Here is a 25,498-nt window from a genome sequence, read left to right as displayed (position 1 = left end):
TTGAATTTCGGATTAGGCGCCCGCGTTATCATTTCATTAACGTAAGAAAAGTAAAAAAGAAACGGGATTTAAATTGAAAATAATTGATAGTAATCGGAAAGCTAATGTTATTCAGCAACCCTTATTTTATCAAGATTATTACGTTCAAACTTTTATACCTAAAAAAGTCGAAAAAAAAAGTTTCGATAAATTTCCTAGACCAGGCCAGAAGTTGAACCCAGCCTCATTCAGCATAGTCTTGCTTGGTAGCCATGAACTTCCAGCACGGCTAAGGAAGGCATTATAGAATATGTAGAAGTAGTTTTCAAACCTTGAATTGCCCCTTACAAATCCTTTATAATATTTGGTAGACGGAAAATGAATTGAATTATCTCCTCTCTTCACTTTGTTACGGATAGACGCTTTTATGAATAACCCTTTATTTCTTCCTTTCGCCTTATACCGATAAAACGTATTCATTTAAATATGGCATTACATTCTCCCTTCGCTTTGTACCGGACAGACGCTACCATTTAAAGAAGGCATTACCCTTTCCTTCGCCTTATACCGGGCAGATTCGTTCTTTTAAAGAAGGTTTTATCAACTCCTTTCGCCTTATACCGGGCAGATGCATCCATTTAAAGAAGGCGTTACCCCTCCCTTCGCCTTATACCGGGTAGACGCGTTCTTTTCAAGAAGGCATTGTCAACTCCTTTCGCCTTAAGCCGGGCAGATGCATCCATTTAAGGAAGGCGTTACCCCTCCCTTCACCTTAAACCGGGTAGACGCGTTTTTTTTTAAAGAAGGCATCATCAACACCTTTCACCTTATATCGGACAGATGCATCCATTCAAAAGAGGCATTACCCCTCCCTTCGCCTTATACCGGGCAGACGCGTTCTTTTAAAAAAGACATTATCAACTTTTTGCCTTATACCGGGCAGATGCATCCATTCAAAGAAGAAGCTGCTCTTTCCTTCGTCGTATACCGAGCAGACGCGTTCTTTTAATAAAGACATTATCAACTCCTTTCGCATTATACCGAGCAGACTAGAGATGGTCGGATTCGGGTTTGAAAAATTAGTACAATATCGGGTTCGGGTCGGGTACGGGTTTGTGAGGTAAAAATAAATCGGATCCGGATTTACGAAATAAAACACTGAATATTATTTTATTCAGTTCTGTTGATTGTGAGGCTACTTCATTTGGGCTTACGTTTTTTTTTTCAATTTAAGAAACGTACAGATCTAGTTTGAATTTTCGGGCAAAACTTTAATACGGGCTTAAATAATCAAATTATGTGGGTTTGGGTCGAGTACGGGTTTACGAATGCAAAAAATTTCGGGTAAGGTTCGGATACGGGTTTGATAAAAAAAAATTATTCCGGGTTTGAAGGAAATTTACAAATCGCGTTCGGGTCGGGTTTGGGTTTGCAAAATGTGAAACTCGACCATCTCTAGGACAGATACATCCATTATCTTTGCTCTTTACCGGGCAGATGCGTTAATTCATAGAAGGGACTACCTCCTTTCTTTTCTTTATACCGAGCGAACGTGTTCGTTTCAAGAAGACATTATTTACTCACTTTGCATTATACCGACTGGATGCGGTCATTCAAAGAAAGCATTACCTTCTTTCATTATTTAAATATTGTGGATTTACTTGACCAATAGATTCGAAGGTCGGTTCACTTGCCTATTTCAAACGTTCTCCTATCCAGCAAGGTTTGCCAAACTCAATAAATGTTTGGTAGATTACCTTGTTTTTTGCTCCTTGTCTATCAAAACAGATGTCAAAACATCGGAAAAAGAAAGAGAAGTCCGAGGGTAACAGCAAAAAGCACGTGGCAGACTTGTCAGTTTTGATAGATTTTACTATGAAGACGGGTGTGACGGTGTAAACGGCGATTTCAACGACCGTTCAAGGAGCGACTATTTCGGGTCGGGTCCAATAGGGAAATCCACGTACAATAGCAATCCAAAAGAATTTAGCCCGGATTGTTTGTATTGTATGTATTAAGCAGAAATCGGAAAATATTTCAATGATATGAAAATTATTTTAAGCTTTTAGTGGAATGTGTCATAAGACGAGTTTGTACAATTCCATTTAATTCCACTACTTTATTGTACTTTTGACAGATACGTATTTCGACCTCAACAGTAAGGTCATCTTCAGTGTCTCGTACGAGTCAAACTTGTCTTATGACGTTGCTCTTCTCACTTTACGCAGTTAGAATTTATAAGTGAGAAATGAGGGATGAGAAGTGAGAAGAGAGGCGTGAAAAGTGATAAGTCAGAAACGAGGGTTGAGAAGTTAGACGTCTCACTTCCACTCCTCATATCATTCTTCTCACTGTAAAAAGTGAGTAATGCGAAATAAGTAGTGAGATGTCCAATTTCTCACCTCGCACAACTCACTTTTCACAGTGATAATTGAGAGATGAGGATTTCCCATATCTAACTGTGAAAAGAGAGAAGTGCGAAGTGAGAAGTGAGACGTCTCACTTCATAATCCTCTTTTCTCTCTTCTCATTGTGAAAAGTGAATAGTGCGAAGTGAGAAGTGAGACGTCTCACTACTCACTTTCCACAGTGAGAAGTGAGAAATGAGAAGTGAGTAGTGACACGTCTCACAAACGTCCTATTCGGTCAGATGTCCTATTCGGCCAAATGTCCTATTCAGCCAAATATCCTATTCGGCCAAATGTCCTAATTGGCAAAATGACCTATTCGGCCAAATTACCTTTTCGTCAGGATGTACCGTTCGGCCAAATGACTTTCAGACGAATGGGTTTCGGTAATATTAAATGGCAAATCCAATAAATACAAAATGCAAATCAACCGTTTTATTTCTCAATAACTTTTTCATCTAAAAGATGCGTATGCCTTTAACGGATCAGTGTATGTGTTTATCAAAGTCTTACTCTTCTTTGGAAGCGAAACCAATGAAAATCATGATTATTTTTTTTGCCTAGCTATTTAAGCAAACTTCACTATTTTAAAATTAATATAAAAATAAAAACACGATGAAATAAGAACATTCTACATGCACAATTGTGATAAAACTTTCATTGAAGGTTTGATGAAGTTTTGACAGCCAGCATTGCTAAACAATATTGTTTCAAAAATCCGATGACTATTTGAAAGTACAAGAAAAAAAAAATAAAAAAAATTCTATGATTTTTTTTTTACTTTTCGGATTGAAAATTGTCTCGACTTCCTTGGGCATAAAAGTATCATCGTGGTAGCCTCATGATATACGAATGCAAAAATGGTAACCTGGCTTAGAAACCACGCAGTTAATAACTGTGGAAGTGCTTAATGAACACTAAGCTGCGAGGCGGCTATGTCCCATTGTGGGGATGTAATGCCAATAAGAAGAAGATAGGAAGACGTTAAACGAATACGATGAACTACTAGTTTTTTACTTAATTCATTGATATCAAGGTCTTGAGGTCAATACGCGTAATGGAAGTTTTTTTGCTCCTTTTCGAACCAATTTTGATAAGAATTGAATGCATGTTTTATTCCAGGCCATCCAAGGATTCTAAGAGTTGGAGTACAAGCTTTGAGGTCAATACGCGTAACGAATGATCTGTTTCTCCGCACAACAATAACTCAGAAATCGCATATTTATTTTATTACGGAAAAACAATTACGACTAGACACGATCAACTTATCCTACCCTGTGTGATGAAAAAACTACCGTATAAAAGATGGATACTGCATTATCTGTGTAGATAGAAGAGCTCTGCACCGGCAGCCCTTTTTTAATGCGTGTAGACCGTAAGCCATATACTTCAAATAAATCTTTGATGACGGAACAGTTATTGAAGGCGTATCCTATTTGATGCTATGGATTAAAAAGACCATGGATCATTTTTAGAAAGAGATAGCAGATCTTCGGGTACACGTGTAGACCGCAAGGCCCATACTACAAGGAATTCTCGGATGACTTGGAATGGAACAAGTTCGGTACATACTTCGTTCTTGGCCTTAACCGGTCTCAGCCCGGCATCAACATCGCATATACCAATATAATGAATCCACCAAACAAGAATGATTTATTTTTACTTAATTTTACAAGAAAAGTTTTCCATGATAGTTTAACAACAAGGAATATCTTAACTCTTAACTTACTGATGAAATACCAGGCACAGAAAAAGCAGACAATATCTACATTGTATAAGCATAAATAAAAGTCATTACTCTACTACATGGATAACGCTTTACAGACTTTAAAGTCCATAATAGCGTGGACAGGGGTATGCAATAATATCAAGCTTTCATTACACTGTTTGATATATGTGTTTTGTATATTCTGCATGTGACACAAAGAAAAAATGCTTTTTCCACAGTGAAAAGCAGAACATCTACACACTCCCTTATCTTCAGATTCGTTCATGTAAACCTTGCGTGACTATATTGCTCATAAATCTTTCATAACCCGTTCATGTGAAAACTACTCCATCGTGGCAGATGTGATTCGAACTGTGGCTGATGAAGCTAATATTTTCAAGGATGCCCCATCAGCGTATAAGAATATCATCCCGCTCCGAAACGAATAATGTGTTCCTCCTGGTTGATCATCGCCATTCAAAACCACTTACTTTGTCGTACACTTGCAATGCACTGCAATCAATGTTTATTTTCGAGACGAGGTCAATATGGTTCGTTTGCCGTGGATTCACGACTTCACGAGTTGCGAAAGATGCTGACACAGCTGCTCGAGCAATTTCTCTGGAAAACCTCCAAAGGACATGCAGCAACTCATCTGTGTAAGAGTTGCATCTGCGCCCACTCCAAAGGAAGGAACAACCAACGTTAGCGCGATTCATGCAAAAAAAAATTGAATGTAAGGATGCACCCCGGCAATTTTCACTAGACGAGTGGAGCTGAGTGTTGTACTGAACCACTTGGACGGTACTGTTCTGAGCCATATTCGCCACGAAGTATTAGTTGAAATGTTCCACATATTCACATCACACTTGACGGGTAAAAGCCTTCTGCCACCCTTCGCTGGACTAAAGTGGAGCAGCTTTTCGACACGATACGATGGGAAAAGTTAAGCTCCCTATACCTTAGCATGGCATATAGAAATCGATAAACTTTAGATTGCTCCTTCTTCTTCTTCGGATGAGCTCTCGCATGTTTACGCTCTGGAATAGATAAATGTAAGGTTTACAAGCGTGATCATATACGGAGAATCAGCAACTGTGGTAAATCCTTTTTAATAACATTATTTTCTCGGATACCTACAAAGTATCAATAGGGTACTCGTCAAGGGTAATTGTTTTTCGAGTTGAAAATTTTAATTTCTCGCCAATTCAATAAATGTTCTGCCAAGGAACTAAAACTGATGCAGATGGTTATGAGCATGGCATTCATTTTGAAACACGGATAATTAAACACAAAATAAAAAGGCCGTTACAAATATTTTATAAACATTTTGTCCTACTAGTCTTTGAATGGTCAAGGCTGTCAATGTCAATGTCTGTCTGGACCTTATAGACTCGGAAAGTATTGAACCGATCGGCGTGAAATGTGTATGCAGAGGTTTTTGGGGCCAGGGAAGGTTTTTAAGATGGTTCGAGGCCCCTCTCTCCATTGGAAAGGTGGGCTCCCATACAAATGAAACAGAAATTTCGACATAACTCGATAACTAATCAGAGTACAAATCGATTTCAGGCGAAACGAAGTTCGTCGGGTCTGCTAGTAAAAAATAAATATTAAAATGAAAAAAATGCAAAAACAAACTTCTCGGATTTGTTAAAGACTGTTTTGAAAATCCTCAAAATTTTCCGAATCTTATTTTGTTGCCCCCTTAAAATATTGCTTTTTGTAAAAAAAAATCCGAGGGGGGGAGACAAAATATTTTTCAAATATTTTTATCGGCCTAATAATAAAAGAAAAATGAAAATTAATAACAGTGCTTCCTGAGACTGGGGTAACAAAACTAACACTGAGACTTTCCAAAATTGAGAGAAATAGGGAGCGGGACCATTTGGGCAGCACCCCCTATTCCCGTCCGCAACGTTAATAACTCGACCGCGTTCCAACCAAATGGCATGATTGTTTGTACATCACTAGATATCGACAGAAACTAACCATGTACTGAAGAACAAGTAATTCGGTTGTAATGCGCTCGAGTAATGAACGCTGCTGACGGCAATAGGGGGTGCTGCCCAAATGGTTCTCTACCCTATCTAACGCGAGATAAAACGTATCCGCGACATTAACCTACCATGTGCGTCGTGCCTCCACGCACCTTCCATACCAAAAAGATAACAACGGACGCGTGTGGTGTTGTTCCCCTATCGAAATGTCCAAAACATATGATGATATTGCGAACCATGTTCTCAGTAATACAGATTTAGGGAAAGGGCAATATGTCCTAGCTTTTGTTAGTCTGTCTCGAACACGATAAATATGAGGGAAACCGAGAATGGGAGGGCGGTTTCGTTAAGGGTTTCTATTCGCATATTAGCGGAATACGCAAGTCGTAACACAGTTAAATCACGAGCCAGATGGCAGCTCGTTAGGATTGTCTAAGTCTTATAAACATCTTCCCTTGCTACAATTTTCACATACAATCTTGATAAGCCTAAGCATATTTGATTGATACTTGATTGGCTACAGCTCCACGATGAGCTTACGCCGAATGGAGTATCCTCTTCCATTGGACTCGATCCAGAGCCAATCGCTTCTAGTGGCCCTGGACATTTAGTGCCCTCACCTCAGGTTATCTTTTTGCAACTACCCATCGTGTCGCGGCCTACCACGAAGCGTACGACTTCATCTGGGTTCTCTACTGAATATTATCTTCCCTTACACTTGATTTCGATCAGTCCAAAGTAACACGAATCAGCTCTTGTCGGAAAACCATGTTCTAGCATAATTTGCCATTATTCACGGCTTTAAAATTAATAAACCTATGATGTGTCTACAAGTTGTACTTTCATATTCGAAATTTTCGATGGCTTTTTTCCGGTGAGTACATACGCACTAAGCTCAAAGTAGAAGGAGCAATCGAAAGTAATGAAGAACACAAATGAAAGATATCAAGTGAGCGACAAGTATGAATTTTTTTCTTTATAGAAGGTTAACACTTGTGCAAGGGCCATCAGTGAACAATATTGATTGAAATCGCTGTTATTTTGCTCACTTGCGATATCTTTCATTTCGTTCTTCATTACTTTCGATTGCTCCCTTCTACTTTGAGCTTAGTGCGTATGTACTCACCGAAAAAAAAGCTAACGAAAATTTCGAATAAGAATCTCACGGTGATGAATCCTCCCAAACAAAGTTGTACTTTCGGAATTTAACAAGGATTTGTCTCAGGGTAAACATTTGATCCATTCACCTGTCATAAGACGAGTTTATACAATCCCATTGAATTCCACCACTTAATTGTATCTTGACAGATACGTATTTCGACCTCAAAAGTAAGGCCGTCTTCAGTGTCTCGTACTTGACTCGACTCAAGTCGAGTCAAGTACGAGGCACTGAAGACGGCCTTACTTTGAGGTCGAAATACGTATCTTTCAAGATACAAATGGTGGAATTCAATGGGATTGTATAAACTCGTCTTATGACAGGTGAAAACATTCCACTAAAAAGCTCAAAATAATTTTCTTATCATTTGATCCATCGTTGGTCGGCTTTCGAAATCTGCCTGCCTGGTATTCATCGACGAAGGAGTCTTTACGCTGTCTCAATCTGATGAACAAATTACGGGACATAATTTTGTACGCCGAATTAAGCGCATCTCGCACGACTAAGGTGGGCCCAAGTTAAATGACTGAAAGTCATTTGGCCGACTAGGTAATTTGACCGAACGGGTCATTTGGCCAAACAGTTGATTTGGCAGAACAGGTCAGTTGGCGAACAGGTAATTTGGCCGAATTGGTCATTTGGCCGAACAAGTCATTTGGCCGACAAGTCAACAACAAGACAACTTTCTTTGCTTTTTCCACTTTTCACAGTGAGAAGTGATAAACGTGAGAAATTAGGACTTCTCACTTCTCACTGCTCACTCCTCATGTTTCACTTCTCGCTTCTTACTGTGAAAAATGAGCAGTGCAAAATAGTAAAAAGTGCGAAATTAGTAGTGAGACGTCTCACTACTCACATCGCCACTTTTCACAATAAGAAGTAAGAAATTAGTAGCGCGAGGTTGAAATTAAGACGTCTCACTTCTCACTTCTCACAAATAATTTCGCACTTATCACTTCACTCTGTGAGAAGTGAGAAGTGCGAAGTGAGTAGTGAGACGTCTCACTTCTCACTTCACAATATACAATTACATTTTTCACTGTGAGAAGTGAGAAGTGAGAAATAATCAGTGAGATATGAGAAGTGAGACGTCTCACTTCTCACTCCTTAATTTACACTTCTTACTGTGAAAAGTGAGAACTTTTGAGGAAGTGAGAACAAAACACTTCCCACTTCGCACTACTCACTTTTCACAGAGAGAAGTGAGAAATGATTAGTGCGAAGTGAGACGTCTACCTAATTGGCATATACTACCAAATAACCTATTCGGCCAAATGACCTATTTGGCCAAATAACTTATTCGGATATATGACCTGTTCGGCCAAATGACTTTCGGCTAGATGGGTTTCGGTCTAATGGTTTCTTCGGATTAGTGGCATTCGGTCAAAAGGCTTTCAGCTGAATGGGTTACGGCCAAACGACCCTTCCTCCAAAATGTTATGTCCATACTGCCCTTCAAGGTCGATAAATTATTTATATTTTGTTATCAAAGAAATATGTCCATTAGTGCACCGCTTCAGGTTTCAGGAGGCGAAACACTGGAACAAAGTTCTTCTACATAAAGGGCAGCTTTGTAGCCCATTCTGCCTGCACCCATTAGTTATTTAGAAGGGCTGCCAAATGCGACACAGTTATCAGATATCATTACAATCTTCGTCAACTTTTTTGGGCATTTGATGATGACGTGGATGGCTATCCAACTAGACTTGGCATTTGTTAGCAACGTAAATGAAGCTAAGCTCATCAAAGCGCCACCCACATTGTTAGACCTGACCATCATCAAAACCGTTTGTTTTATGTCCAGACATACGACGATCTATGGATCGTTCTAAAAACATCAGGAGTTTAATTTCGCCCGCTGTGATTACAATACTGTTAAATCGGAGCTTGACTCGCTTGATTGGCATCAAATCGTAGGCGGAACCGATGTGAATATGGCCATCACTGCATTCTACAACACTACATATTTTTGATCCATGCGTAGGTCATAGGTAACCCTGGTGGAATGCCCATCTACAGACGGTGCTAAAAAACTGGGATTCCGAAACTAGAATACTTGTTTCCACTGCATTTCATAACCACATTCACCGTGTCTAAGATGTCGTCAAATCGAACCCTTCATCCTACTGGAGGTTCATAAAAACCAATAAAAGCTCTCAGCAATGTTCCTATTTGTGTCCGTTGTTTCGCGCTAAGAGTCGTCGTAGTAACATCAGTCCGTATTCTTTCGTTATCGGATTCTCGAACAAATTGATGTTTCGGGAACAGTAGGTTGTTGGCCCAAGGTTCCCTATCCACCGGGATGGGGCTGCCATCTTTGGTATAGCTTCCGGGGAATAGCATTTCATACTCAGCCGCTGGATGCCAGAACAGACGCTGTTGGAGCCGCACCTCCTTGGTGAACAGACGCTCGATCAGGCGGGTCAAATTTGTTTTAAGTCCCACCCAACACCAGGACTAGGCTAGTGCGCTTTGAGAGGCACACGGTCGCTTTGATAGGGCCTGCTTGGGGACACATGCAACTTTTTATAGAAGTTCAACAGAGCCCACTGTTGAACCCCACCACATCCTAGGTAGACCCCACTCCAATACACAAATCCGGTAAAATTCATAATATTCAAAACTAGTCCCTTGTTTCAATATTGTGCTGCCTCGCCGAGACGCGGGAGCTCCTAGTTCATGATATACTGGAAGATCCACCTTTGTCAAAATTAGTGCTGCAAGGTCTGACACTTATACGACGCCATCCGGAGTACCACTGGGAAGCCACCTAGGTCCGTTGGACTTCGTTCCCACCACTGACGATCTGAAAATATTTCGCAAAGTAATAGACCTGAACGCTAAATACGTGAAACAACTAGTTTTAACAGATCAAGGACGCAAAACGATGTCAACTACTCAACAGGTGGGACATGACTGGACCGTGTTGTTTCCATAAATGATCTTGGTGTAATCATGGACAGAAAACTCAATTTTAGTTAACATCTGTGACTGTGACCACCACAAAAGTAGGATATTGGAGAAGATTTCCGTGGACTGATCCTTGGCGGTTGGCTTGACTGAGCGTTGTCAGCTGATAAGTCTGGAAACTCTCCGTCGAAGACGTGTATATCTGTAGAGAATGTTCGCATTCGATTAATCGATTCATCGTTGTGATAATCGATTAATTTTAAATCGATTATTACCCAGCGATGAATCTATTCAATAAGAATAAATAGTAATCGATTAGTTACTAATCGATTATTCGGGATTTTAAGACATCTCTAGTAGCGTATGACGTCAGATTTGCATTATGTGAAATGATTGGATGCAGAGAATAGAAAAATAGCTTCACGCTGCACTTCTTTTGACATTAACATTCAACAGCGTGGTTGCATACCATGTGTGGTGAAATCTCAATTATTAAATAAAAATCAGTTGAAAATATCGATTTATGAAATTTAGAAATACTTGTTTGGATACACGTGGAGACAGACATAATTATACGCATATGAAACTACAGACCAGATATTTTAAATCCTGTGGGAATTTTCTTGCCCCAATTTGCTCCTCTGTTGCATATGAAGTCTTCAAATATTACTATTTTCGACCTTAAATCGCCAATAACAAGTCATGTTTGCAAAAAACATCCCTGGTATCTTCCAGAAAGTGGTCTATTTTGATTATATATACATTTTTGTAGAACATTGTATTGACCTGAAACTGTTAGTTTCGAAAATATCTTTAAATACAGTTTTTTTAGGGTCGGTCCATAAAAAACGCCCGTATTTAAAAAACGATGATAGTTTATTAAAGAAGTTACATTTTGCAGCGCCACCTGTGGCAAAAATTGGAACTACAACTTTTCGTCATTCGATGCGCCATATTTTTCTAAAATTTATTCCCGAAGACACCGATGCCAAAAAATAACACCCTGAAGTGGTAAAAAAAGTTCACGATTTTAGCCAAACGCACCACTGTGCGGTGGTCACAAGGCCACGTCAATATTTGGTCAAAACCATCTCTTCGAAAGATCTTCTAATTTACTTAACAATGCATTTAACCGATTTTGATTTTATTGTTAGTAGGACTTGTTTCAATGTAGAATTAGGTGTGTATTACATGAATTAATTTAACTTGCAGCAGTATGTGCAGCTTTTTCACCAATAAATCTATACACATAAAAATGGATTTCTGTCTGTCTGAACCTTATAGACTCCGAAACTACGAAACCAATCGGCGTGAAAATTGGGATGCAGAGGTTTTTGGGGCCAGTGAAGGTTCTTAAGATGATTTGAGACCCCTCCCCCTTTTGGAAAGTGGGGCTCCCATACAAATGAAACAGAAATTTCTGCATAACGCAAGAACTAATCAGAGAAGAAATCAATTTCAGGCGAAACGAAGTTCGTCGGGTCTGCTAGTAAATAAATAAAAACTCGTCGTATGACAAGTCTGCTAACTCGTCTTCAGACAAATGAAATCATTACACTAAAAAGCTCTAACTTATTTTCTGATTTAGATGCTTTGCTCAGGGGATGCAATTATATTCTAAAAATATATATATGAAAACTTCAATTAATGATTTTCGTGAAATCAGAATCGAAATTGCTGAGAATTCATTGATTTCGTAAATTTGTAGTCTACACACAAAAAACAATGCATTTTCTGTATGCAGAACTGTATTATAATCTGCCATCCACTAATTGGATATATAATTCCAGTTTCGGGTTTTGTCAAAAAAAATCACTCACAAAATTAATGGCAATAACAGTCAGTTGGCATTTCACACTTGTTTCCATGAACATACCTCCAACCAAAGGCGCAAAACAGTAGGTATGCGTTGTTTGGTTGTTTCCATTCCAGAAAAACAGTAAAAACAAATCTCCATACCAACGAGTCTCGTCTGCCATCTGATAGACAGTCGGAAAACACATCTTTCACTCCTTTATTTCCGACGTAACCTCGACGATGAGATTCCATTCGCGCTTCATTTGATCAAAACAGTGAAGAACCTCATCACCCACTCCAAGTTCACAGTGGCAGACTTTCGAACAAAATGAAGAACCGATATTATTATTTTCTTCAATGTTAGATGGGTTTGCGCAAACTATATTAATACAAGATAATTTGAATTAAAAAGCATTTTTTGTTATATAAAAACAAACTAGAATATAGGTTTAAATCATGGTTAAGTTGTTGTTACACAATAAATAGTATATTGATAATAATAAACAGAGATTTGAAAAATTAAAAAATAATTTTTTACCGTGTTTCAACATTTTTTTAAAATTTAGATAATATAAGAAACAAGATCCCATATGACAGTTATCCTTTATAAAGAATATAAAAATAAAACAAAAGGTTTTTCCACCCGCACACTGCTATGCTACGTGCTACGAGCGGCATATTCAATCCCAGTTGGTAAGGTAACCCCCATTTTCCATGTACTCCCATTTCTCTCGAGTAACACGAAACCGATGGAAATCAAAACAACATTCTTCTCGCCTAAGGGCATCGTTCGGTGGAAAATATTTTTCTCGAGTGCGCATACGTTGTATTCGCACCCAGCCCCACAATGTGAGAAACAGCTGATTTGCAATACATGTGCATACTGTATATAACCGTTTTTCTACAGTGCAACTCACACTCGCTCACAAACGCCGTTTCGCAGACAAAGAACAGGAACAAGGTTCTCGTTCTTGGACGTTTGCTCTAGAAAACGACTGTCGGTTAGTCAGGCGATGACTGGGTGGTAGGTGCATTCATGCTTTCCGTTGGGATAAAAACTGCCAAACACAGAGACCAACATACAGACGGATTTTGGTTGTGATGCTGGCCCGTTAAATGTGGACCACTGAGCAGGCAACATAGAATAATATGCAAAATTGTTACAGAACTGAGTCACACGGTGAGAGAACTGATAATGGGAAAGAGCGTTTACTGTTCCGAATCGTTGTGGTGGGTGGTAAAAGTCTAGCATGCAACAAATGGAGCGCAACGGTTTCAAATGAGGATTAAGGGGTAAAAAAGCATCACAATTAGAGAAACCCAGAATAATCCACCTGATGTTGCCTTTCAAGTGTATTATAAAATGTAGTGAGTAAAACATATAAGAGGGGTCAAAATTGTACATACTTCAGAAAGATAGATTCAATTATTCCCACCAATTCACATTTATATACGTTGCGTTCATTTGAATGCATTGCGGTCATTTGTAAGAAAAAAATAATCTTCGACTTTAAATATTTTTTTTCAAGGACCCTTACTGCCGCTAACCGCAAGTCGAGCACATCTGTATATGGAGCCCCATATACAGATGTGCTCGACCTGCGGTTAGCGGCAGCTTAGTAGAAAGCACATTTTTTTATTAACTTCAAAACGCAATGACCGAACGGGCTAATTTTCAAAAGCGAAAAACAATCTTCAAATGTAACGTATTGCAAGCAAATCAGATAATATTAAGTATCAACAAGTGTGTCAAACATACATCTTCTTCTATGGCTCTACATTCCAACTGGAACTTGGTCGGCTTTTTATCTTAGTATTCTATTGGCACTATGCCCAGGGTGCCGAGAAAGTTTACCATTCTAAAACAGCCTAGACCGGATTAAGCATCGAACTCGCTATCTCCGGATTGGCAATCTTACGCCTTTGCTCGCAAGGATATATGTATACTGGAGATTCCAAACATACATGATACATACAACACCTCAATTCGTCGAGCTGAGTCGATGGGTATATAACACTATGAATCCCCGAGCCTTGTATCAAAATTTCGGTTTGTGATCCTGTGGCCTGACCGTATACTCAGTGTACAAAAAATGCAAAAAAAAAATAAGGCCCACAATTTTGTTTTTTTTTTTTCAATATTGTGACAATTACGTTATGAATATTTCTTTTTCCTCAACATCACCCGAGTAGTTATATAAAAATGTAAAAAATCTGTTAAATGTCTTAACAAAAACAACATATGGGAATGGAGCATAGCACTCATATGAAATGTGCAGCGATGTAAATCAGATATATGATTATAAACTCCCCAATATTTGAGTCAAGAAGTTCCTTGACCACGCGAAAAACACTGGGACATATTCAGAAAAAAAAACTTTGTAATGCCTAATGACGAATATGTAGCCAACAGCCTTTTCAATACAAATATTCAGAACCATTTGGCACCTCATTCCCCCCGCCCTGCCGAAACATTCTCCACCACCAACGCGCACCATCTGTCGTCACAGCCTCATCGATCCACCCCAGCCACCACGAACATTGCCACACGTCCTTATTTCACCTTCCAGTGAGAGGTAGCAGAACACGTTGCTGTAGTAGGTATTGCTGTAGCTTTGTAGTCTGTGCTGATAGCGACCGCTAGTTGTAGAACAAAACTTTCGCGCATAATCTATGGGCATCATATGAAAAGGGGGCGAAGAAATGGGACAGGAAAGAAGCAGACGATTCAAGGGGTGTACGATATTGGATATCTAGGTTTCGCAAATTCCGTTAATACATTATCTTTGTCAGAGGCATAGCGCAGTGGCGTAGCCAGAACATTGGTCAGGCGGGTGCTGAATTGCGTTCGGTGAATAAATTTAAATGTGTCATCTGTGATACTGGCTATGTGTGGCAATTACCCAGATACGAATCCACAAAACTCATTGATGTTGGGACACCCCACCACTTTAAATCCCGTACAATCCGCTTCAAACGGAACAGCGCCGGATCGCGAAAGATCAATTTCCTATTTTCAAGAATATAAAGGCACATTTGGCATATATTATGCAAGATCATCACTATTTTATTAAAAAGCTAAAAATAAACCAATTCGTATGCTCTTCTTCCATTGTGGAGTATGCGAGAATGTTCATCCTTTTTATAGATATTGAATAAATTATTGAAGGAACTGCAGTTGCCCATCGTTGAAATGCTGATTTTAAACAAAACGGCATGAATTCTTATGAAACAGGATATTAAAAGCAAAATAGAATCAAGCGAACAGTGATTTTTAATTCGAACTAACTGAACTATTTAAGCACAACATTATCATAAAGAGCACGTTTGATGTATACAAAATGAGCCAGCGGACGATACTCTGTACTTTGCGAGATACAAAAAGTCAAACGATCAAATTTAGGTCAAATAGATAATTATTAGCACATAATTATTTAATTTTTTAGGGTAAAAATTTATAAAAATTTAAGTAAATTTTGTAAAAAACAAATGATACAAATGTATTTATTTAATTCAATAACTTAAATGTAGCTGTACGATATGTGTTTTTACATTAAAAGTATGCTGGTCTTCGGTATTTTGGTCTTGAGGCGACAAATCAGGTTACAACCTGAAACAGCGCTAACTCGCCTTATAAGCAGATGACATAATTCCATTAGGGGAGACTGGGTTGACTTGATCCCCATTTTTGATTTCCGCTGTATCACAGCCAAAAATAAATAAACATACGCGAGTTCCACACATACTCTCTAAGAAATATAGTATTTAACTTTACTGATGTATGAAAGGACTGTCATATTATTGTTGTTATTGATACACAATCGATTTTTAAGAGTGCTGTCAAAAATCTACTTTTAAAATATTCGGGGGAAATTGATCCCTCTCCAAGAACTTGCTTTGATAAAATTAGAAAGGTGCTCTCAGATTTTTTAAATATTTTTCCTTCAAAATACGCGCGATTTTCGAATTGCTGTGCGTACACATGAACGATTTTTGTTATTGAATTCGACTGCACATGCAATTTTAAAATTTGGGGAGCCTTGATCCCCTTTCTATGATATCTACGCAATAAATAATTTTTCCTGCCAACCCTTCATCAAATCTGTCAAATCTACAACAAATTAGAAGCCTGAGAACAGATTTATATTTTTTTGATTTTTTTCGCCAAATTTTTGTATGGGTTACTAATGGGGGATCAAATGTCCCCATATTGAGGCAATAACTTCAAATCCAAATATCCTAAAACTTTGATGGAATGTTGACATTTTCATCAGTACAAATTATTAAGCATATTTATGGCTTTGTGCTGTGAAAAAACGAAAGCATTTGGTCATTGTTATGAAAAGTTATTCAAATTTTGCGTGGCCAATTAAAAAAATCTTTAGGAAGGTCAAAACATACAAACCGCCCTGCAGAATAAATAAGGTTGTCAATCCAAAAAATAACTCACCACATAAAGGTCATTTGTCTAAAGGATCATTACTAAAAAATACAAAAAATCAAGTCTCCCCGGGGATCAAGTCTACCCACCTTCCCCTATGCCATATGGTAAATATCTTGGGCATAAAATATTCACTTTCATTAAGCACATTTACTCTGAGTTTTGACAATCGTGTTTTGATTATTCAAAACATAGAACGACTTACTCAGTCTTCTTCTTCATAAATTGATTACCACTGAGTATGGTAACTGCGCGCGAGAAAAACATAATTAGCCTTGATTATACTGACATTCGGCGCTAAAAATGCCCCTCAATTTAAAATAAAAATAAAATAAATACTTACTGACCCATATGCATTCCGAAAATTGACGGTGCAGAGCCGAATATGAATATGTTTAGAAGTGAAGTGACAAAGAAGGCCGATGGACTTCATAAAAAATAATCGAATATTTAAAGCTCTGATCTTGACTGTGCATATGCACAGCACATGTTTTGAAATGGACAAATTGATATGAGATTTTCGAAAAAGAATCCACGTGCCTTGGAGGGACTCGAACCTTCAACCTCCTACTCTCTAGATAGGCATGATAATCCCTACACAACAAGACTACTTAAAGGTCACTTTTGCTGATGGCTTTTCCTAGCTTCGGCTGGACATATACTAAAATTGGAACGATACAGAAAAGATTAGCATGGCCCCTGCGCAAGGATGACACGCAAAATCGTGAAGCGTTCCACATTAAAAAAACACACCGATATACACGCAAGTATGAGATTAGATTAGAAGTAAACTGAGTAAGTCATTCTATGTTTTGAATAATCAAAACACGATTGCCAAAACTCGGAGTGAATGTGCTTCATGGAAGTGAATATTTTATGCTCTGCCCAAGATATTTACCATATGGCATAATGTTTTTTGTGTGCATAAAATTAGTTACTAGACAAAGTGGTGCTGAATAACCCAGAATGGTCAATATAACAATGTTCAATAATAATATTATAAATACATAATCCTTTCGAAGAGAAAGAAGTAATGGTAAATGTTTTATCTCTATTGGAAATAAAGCATCCATCGGGACGCATTTGCCAGGGTTAAGGCAATAGTGCATGTGATCCCTTCTTTAAAAGTAGGCAATGGTGAATGTTATCCCTTTTTTTGAAGTAAGCGCTTACCCGGATTAATGCAATGGTTGATGTTATCCCTTCTATAAAAGTAGGTGCAATTTCGAATTAAGGCAATGGTGGATATGATCCCTTCTTTAAAAATAAACGCTAATGTTGAAATGAATAAAAACTTAAGCTAGTTGGTTATGGCCAACGGTATGGAAAGAGTCGAGTATCCGATGACGAAATACGTCGACTGGTACGTTGAAGTCAAACAGGTCGAAAAACTCGTTGAAGCGACGGCTGAATTGCAAGTCTGTGATTCTAGATATAGAAAAGAAAGTTGACGAGGAGGTCTTTCAGGTGCATACATATTCAGTGGCGACAGTAATTTTTTAAGTATCAAACGACAACGTTACTCGTACGGTGGCAAGTTCGTCGGGTCGCGCCATCTAAGAAAGCGGAGAACGTATTTCACAAACTTTCGTTGGACGGCTTCAATTCTTGCGATCCATGTGACTTGGAAAGGGCACCAAACAACAGTAGATGATACAAGTATTGATCGCACGAGGGAGCAGTGAAGTACTCTAAAGCAAAACGGATCACGGAACTCGTCGGTGATTTTGAAGATGAAGCTCAATTGACGATTCGCTCGGGCGACAATATCATCGTAGTGAAGTCTACTATCTAGGATATCTAGGATAACGGACTATTTAGGATAACGCCAAGATCCCTGATGTGCTGAACTCGAGCGAGCGATTGTCCGGATAGGACGTAGTCAAAGATGATTGGTGCGTTTTTTCGATGATATGAAATGATGTTGCATTTTTCGATACTTAAGCCCATCAGATTTCTCGAGCACCAGTCTTCAAAAGTACACAGCATGTTCTGTAGGTCGGTGCAATCTGTCATACTTTTTATAATGTAATACATTTTCGAATCGTCTGCGTAGAAGAGGCGGCAATCTGGTGATAATAGCAGAAAAACATCAGATCGAGAACAGCAGAGAGCCCAGGTTACTGCCTTGAGGTACTCCCGAATTGTTTGCAAAGGCTTCAGATTCCGATGTGCCAATCTTAACCCGTACCAGACGGTCCACCAGGTATGACCTGAACCAATCCACAGCCGTTGATGAGACGCCGAGTATCGTCAATTTAGCAAGCAAAATTTCGTGGTCTACAGTATCGAATGCGGCTTTCAGATCCATATACGCTGCGTCAACTTGCCATCTAAAATCCATACAACGAATCAAGGATAGCGAATCCACATGCTCACGTATAATTGTGCTGTCGTTTTTACGATCCGGAGGAAGGTTAACTGCACCTACGGAGAGTGTATCTCGTGAAAGTTCTACGACAATCCAAAGCTGTTCTAATAAGCTTGAGACAGGTGAAGTACTCAGGTAGCTGGTTAGCCTTGTAGAAACGGCAATCAGAACTCCGCCACCGCGCGATTTGTGGCTATTCAACATAGATCGGGCTGTTCTGAAGACGTTGCATAACGAACCGAAAAGTTGCGAAGAAATAATTCTGTCGTCCAACCACGTTTCTGTTAAAGAGGCATTCCACGGGGGCATGTCAGTCGATCCTGAGCGACCATTTCGAAAATATTTGAAACTCTGCACAGTTTTTCAATTTCATCTAAATCGTCATTTTTCGATATCAAATCTTCATATTGAGTCACGACTAACTTTTCAAAAGGGTGTATGTGAAAATGGTTCAAAAATATTTAAAAAGCTGCACAGCAAAAACGGAATGTTCGATTGTTATGATTTTTTCAGCAAAGTTAGACAACTAAATGGTGATTATTAGGAAAATGTGCACAGTAAAAAAAAAAAAATTTTTGCCTTTAAAAATATCATTTTTGTCACAAAAACTCAAATATCTCAAAACCCTATCTTTTTCGAACGTAATTTTTTAGGAAAACGGTCCATTATATTAGCTATCTACCATAAAAATTGGTGATGGTAAACTAATAAACAAAAAGTTATGACATTTCAAACATTTCACAATTTTCACATTTAGTAAAAAAAATTTTTTCTGTGTAAGTTATTTCGAGAATTGCAGTTTGATGCAGATTTTATTGTTAAGGGACGTGATTTAAACAAATTGTTTTCATGATATTTTGATTTAATTATTCATAGCATCTATAAGAAACTTAGACACGATCCAGTGTTGTGATCAAAAGTATTGATAGTGTCATAATTTTCATTGCACGTGACTGGCGAAAAATTCTTTTAATAGTGTTGAAACCTGTTGATAATAACGTTGATAGAAACATATCAGAAATGTTATTTTTAAGACAAAAGCTGCAAAATCAAAGATTTATATACACGTGTACGTCTATAGTTTACCTGCAAAAAATATACCTCTTAGAGAATAGACTTTATGATCGGGAGGAAACGGGTATCTTCAACAACAACAAATGCATGATAGGTACATACCATGACAATGCTCACGAAAAAGCAAAAAATTACTACTACTAAGGTTGTTAAAGATCTTATAGTAATTTTTTTCTTCAGTCAAGCAAATGACACCAAACTAGTCAGTAAAAACTTAAAAGTGATTTTGTTTATTGAAATATTACGAACAACATGAGTAGCCGCTTTCTCAACTGTTGTAGGCCGTTTGATGGAAAAAAGTGTTCAAAAGAGTTACGAAATCTCACCGAAAGCACCATAGATAAACTGAAAGCGACTGGTTATGCTCCAATGTCCACATTGAATACAAATTTACGCATTTGCACGTCCTGCCGTCTAAACGTTGACAAAAGAGCAATCTGTATATCATCGGTTGAGCAGAGCGCAGGAAGTTCGAAAACGACAGCAACAGAGGAATTGCCAGATGTATGGACAACAACTGAGGAATTACAAGAAGTATTAAGTGCTGAGAGCCTTGCCACCGTACCCTCAGCGAAATCTGCTTCAACAAACCAATCGGAAGACGAGCGTATCCAAAACGTCAACACCGAACGCTTTAACGAGGGCATAGCTGGGATAAAAGTGACCTGATTAAATGGAGTAAGATGGACTACGTTTATTACCCGGAGAAAAATACCGTGAAATAAACGAAGCTGTACGAAGAAACCTCTTCAAATTAGGGACCTGATGATGTGGAAAATACAGACTACGATGAGGTAATTATAAATATGAAGGAAAGGTTCTCGAATGCAGCCACGACAAGGAAAGAAAAATTATTGATTTTGTCGATGCTGCCAAGTTCGTGGTCTATTCAGGATGCCATTGATGAGTTCAAAACCAATAGAAATACAGTAAAAGAGGCAAAACAATTGAAGAATAACTGTCTTTCAACCAAAAATACTAGGTCTAGTACTGCATTAACAGATGAGTCAAAAGAAATAGTAGTTCAATATTTTGAAGATGATGAAGTAAGTCGAGCTATGCCTGGTCAAAAAGATTATGTATCAGTAAAAAAAGATGGAAAGCGTCAAGCAATCCAAAAACGATTAATGATGACGACTTTGAAAGAAGCGTACACACGCTTCAAGGAAATTCACGATAATATTAAAATAGGTTTTTCCTCATTTGCAAGCCTTCGGCCAAGGCAATGTAAGCTTCTTTCCAATTCAGGAACACATAATGTGTGTGTGTGCACAACCCATGAGAATATTAATCTTGTTTTACATAGTTTGAAAAGAATCAATTTAACAAAGGATATTAAAATGTTAACTGGTAGTCTTTTGTGTGAAAATACAACATCAAATTGCTATCTACGATCTTGTTCGGATTGTCCAGATTCTTCATCATTGGAAAATACTTTATTCGCTGAGTTTGAAGAAAAATATATTGATCAGTTATCATTTGAGCAATGGGTGACCACGGATAGGTGTGACATAGAAACTATTGTAAAACCTGTAGATGAGTTTGTGTCATATTTTTGCTTGAAATTAGAAAGTTTAACCCCTCACGATTTCATTAAAACAGAACAATCCAGCTTTTTAAAAAATACGAAAAATACATTACAAAATGGTGAATTTTTAGTCATTTGTGATTTTTCTGAAAATTACAGCTTTGTATTGCAAGATGAAGTGCAGTCCCATCACTGGAACGTACAACAAGCTACAATTCATCCATTCGTTATTTATTTTAATGGAAGTACGCAAATTGAACACTTAAGTTTTATTATAATTTCCGAAGATTTAAGACACGATTCAGTATCCGTAAACTTGTTCATTGAAAAAATGATTAACTTTTTACGCGTTGATAAGCATAAAGAAGTCAAAAAGATATATTTCATGTCTGATGGAGCAGCGTCGCAGTACAAAAATCGTAAGAATTTTTCGAGCCTATGTCAATTTAAATCAATGTACTGAATTGATGCAGAATGGCATTTTTTTGCTACATCACATGGCAAAGGTCCTTGTGATGCTATTGGAAGAACAATAAAGCGCATGGCCACAAGAGCAAGTTTAGCCAAAGAACGTGAGCATCCAATTAAAACTGCGAAAGAACTTTTTGATTGGGCAAATCGTAGAAAAGAAAAAGATTTAACCAAATTATCATTTTGTTTTACTACTACTGAAGAGTACGAAATAAAGGCTTCAGAGCTCAGCGAGCAATTTAATAACGCGAAAACGATCCAAGGAACCCAAAAATTTCACTGTTTCATTCCATTGTCGGAAAATAAAATTAAAGCAAAACTATACTCAAACTGTGCTGATAATAATTCAAAAGTGTTCGATATTTTAAAAAAATTGAATAAAAATAAATAAAAAATAAGTATTAATAAACTGTTTTCATGATATCATAACCCATACCAAAATTCAAACCCAAAACTCTTAGAGTTTCTATAACAACATTGTGTAACTGCCACATTTAATTTAATACTTAGGATAATATTAATTCATTTTTATTTATTTATACATATAATATTTATACATATAATATACATAATATCGATGAATACATATGAATACAATAAATATGGAATATCATACAAACAACTTGTTTAACTCACGCAAGGCCCTTAACAATAAAATCAGCATCAAACTGCGATTCTTGAAAAAAAAATACACGGAAATTTTTTTTTGTTTACTATATGTGAAAATTGTGAAATGTTTGAAATGTCATAACTTTTTTGTTTATTAGTTTACCATCACCAAATTTTTATGGTAGATAGCTAATATAATGGACCGTTTTCCGTTTACGTTCGAAAAAAGATAGGGTTTTGAGATATTTGAGTTTTTGTGACAAAAATGATATTTTTTTTTTACTGTGCACATTTTCTTAAGAATCACCATTTAGTTGTCTAACTTTGCTGAAAAAATCATAACAATCGAACATTCCGTTTTTGCTGTGCAGCTTTTTAAATATTTTTGAACCATTTTCACATACACCCTTTTGAAAAGTTAGTCGTGACTCAATATGAAGATTTGATATCGAAAAATGACGATTTAGATGAAATTGAAAAACTGTGCAAAGTTTCAACTCAATAGAAAATCATGAATTAAAAATTTTCTTAAATTTTGATGCTGTTGCTTGGAATCGCTCTAAAACGATTGAATCAAATTCGGCATCAGAAACTTCCAGAAAGAACGAATCGATTTTGGTCTTCAATCCGCGAACGTTCTGATAATAAATCCGTAGTCCGTTTGAGCGATGATCCGGAGAGCTGCAAATTAATGGGGATTCAGGCACCGAGAGTTCCAAATTATGGTCAGACTTGTCTGGATATGCCGGCTGGAAGGCCTCCTGACATAAGCACAGGTCCGGGACGACTGTGGAGCGCTGGCGGGAGTGGCTCAACTGTGATGGGAGGATACAAAGCTTTCAAAGGGCGGATGTTTGTGCGTCCCGGGATAACGTCTCTAGGCTGACATTCTTTGTCAGAGTTGGATCTGGATGATCCCTTCTTTAAAAATAGGCGATTTCCCGGATTAAGGAAATGGTGGATGCAATCTCTTTTTTAAAAGTAGGCGCTTGCTCGGAATAAGGTTATGTTTGATGTGACCTTTTCTTGAAAAAATGCGTTTACTTGGCATAATGTGATGCCTTCTTTGAAAGTAGGCGTTTGTCCGGATTAAGGCAATGGGAGATGTAATACCTTCTTTAAAAGTAGGCGTTTGCCCACAATAAGGCAATTCGGATTTGATCCCTTTTTAAGAAGTTAAAGTGATTCCTTTTATGGAAATAGAAGTTTGTCCAGAATACGACAATGATAGATGTGGTTCGTCCTTTGGATGTAGGCTTCTTCCTGGAATAAGGTGGTGAATTCAATCCCGGGCGTTGGCAATGGAGATTCCCGCTTTGAAAGTAGGCGTTTGCCCAGATTGAGATAATCTTGGAAAGTAGGTGTAGTAGTCTACTCTTGAAAAGTAGGTGTTTGACCGGAATCAAGCAAGGGGAATCAAGATTCTTTTTCGGATGTAGGCGTTTTCCTGGAATAAGTTGATGACGGATGTGATCCCTTTCTCGAGAGTAAACCTGCTACTTCGTTTGTCCGTTCCTCCGAAAAAAGTCCATCATCAGACTTAACCCATCAGAACATATCCCCAATCTACTATAGCTATGTGAAACAAAAATCAAATAATTCTTCCCCCAAATTATGCCAAATGTCCGTTATGCCACCTCTTTGTTACAGTTCAAAATTATTCCAATTGTTCGTTATGCGAAATGACCAGATCCATCGTTTTCTATTGCGCAGTGGAAAAGTGAAAGGAAGTTCAGGAATTAATTACTCACAGTGATTTCAGGACTACAACTATTTGTTTAAGAAGAGGAATTGACCGTTGGAAAAAAAATCCTCACTCAGACAAACAGCCTATTCAGCTTAAGTTTTCGATTTTATCCGTTTAAATCACATTATGATTTTGATTTTCAAAAGATCCTTTATTTTCAATAATCAGCCTTTTCAAACACTGAAGCAGCTATGCGAAAATTTCTGCTAAGGTGACATCTTCATCGATTTAGCTGTCGTTAGCGGAAAGAGCGATTTTCTGGCAAGATTCTTTGGTTTTGTTTCTGTTAATCATTTTAAATAAAATCGATTTTTCAGGAGTCACCATTTTATACAAAAGAAAGTTGATCCGAAATGAATTTTCTTCAAAGCCTAAGACTTAATCATTTGGCGACGACTGAATGTTGCCCTTCGGTAGCTCAATCACGCGCGCTGCGTTACAAAGCCAAACGCCGATGCCACCGAAACAGTACATTTTTGCCATCAACGCTTTTTGTTCAGGAAATTTTGGTCCTGAGAAGAACCAATTTTCTTTCCTCATTGCGCCTTTCCAATAATTAACTGCAACCAAACGCTTGTCGCAATCTTACGCTGAAATTTCACTTCGTGCTGTTATTCTCCAACGGCCATTCAATGACGTGATGCCACAATCCGGAATAAATGTTTAGCATCGCCACTGACGAAATATTTGTAATGAACCATTTCCTCACAAACAATGCTAGTTCGTTGCGGTTGAGTGATCTGCAACAATCACGCCGACGACCACCACCAATGCGATGGTTTTCCGTTGAAAATGCCACCTGCGCCTTCGTGCTACTGTGTTCGCTCTGCGTGAAATCTTGTTCGAATTGAGAATCGCAGACGAGTTGGCTCACGTATGAGGCATTGATGATTGAGATTTGAGTATGATGATCGGTTTTCGAGGAAAAATAAAAATAATGGAATTGCATCTCATGAGAAAAGAAACTTGAAATAGCTCAGCGTAGGGGATTTTTGTTGAAAAAAATCCTAAGTAATAAGGTTAAGTAGATTGCATAAAACAAGGAGGTGGTTGTCGACTGTAATTGGCTCGGAGTATTGATTATCGGTTATGCTGTCTGATGATCAGCTAAAACGTTATATTAATACTGATCCAACGTTTCGGTACCTTTATTGGTCCCTTTTCAATGGATTAAAACGCTGAACCATTTTAATCCATTGAAGAAGGACGAATAAAGGAAGTGGGTTTGCGCAAACCTCCTGTTTCGTCGGAAGGCCGTCGTATCAGGTCTGTTTAGTGTCCCATCAAACACCAATACTT

At 38.0% G+C, this 25,498-nt stretch overlaps 1 protein-coding gene and 1 non-coding gene across 2 annotated transcripts in view; both read left to right on the top strand.

The window, feature by feature from the left end:
• Positions 1 to 25,498, top strand: part of LOC134213320 (electroneutral sodium bicarbonate exchanger 1) — a 171,861-nt gene that overhangs the window by 33,311 nt on the left and 113,052 nt on the right. The window lies entirely within an intron of this gene.
• Positions 17,039 to 17,143, top strand: LOC134218674 (U6 spliceosomal RNA). Its single transcript, XR_009981437.1, has one exon. It is a non-coding gene; the product is annotated as a U6 spliceosomal RNA (small nuclear RNA).

The sequence above is a fragment of the Armigeres subalbatus genome, chromosome 2 (genome assembly GCF_024139115.2).
Source record: "Armigeres subalbatus isolate Guangzhou_Male chromosome 2, GZ_Asu_2, whole genome shotgun sequence".
NCBI classification, from domain to species: Eukaryota; Metazoa; Arthropoda; class Insecta; order Diptera; family Culicidae; genus Armigeres; species Armigeres subalbatus.
The sequence above is the reverse complement of the archived record's forward strand: the minus strand, read 5'-3'. Positions and strand labels throughout refer to the sequence as shown.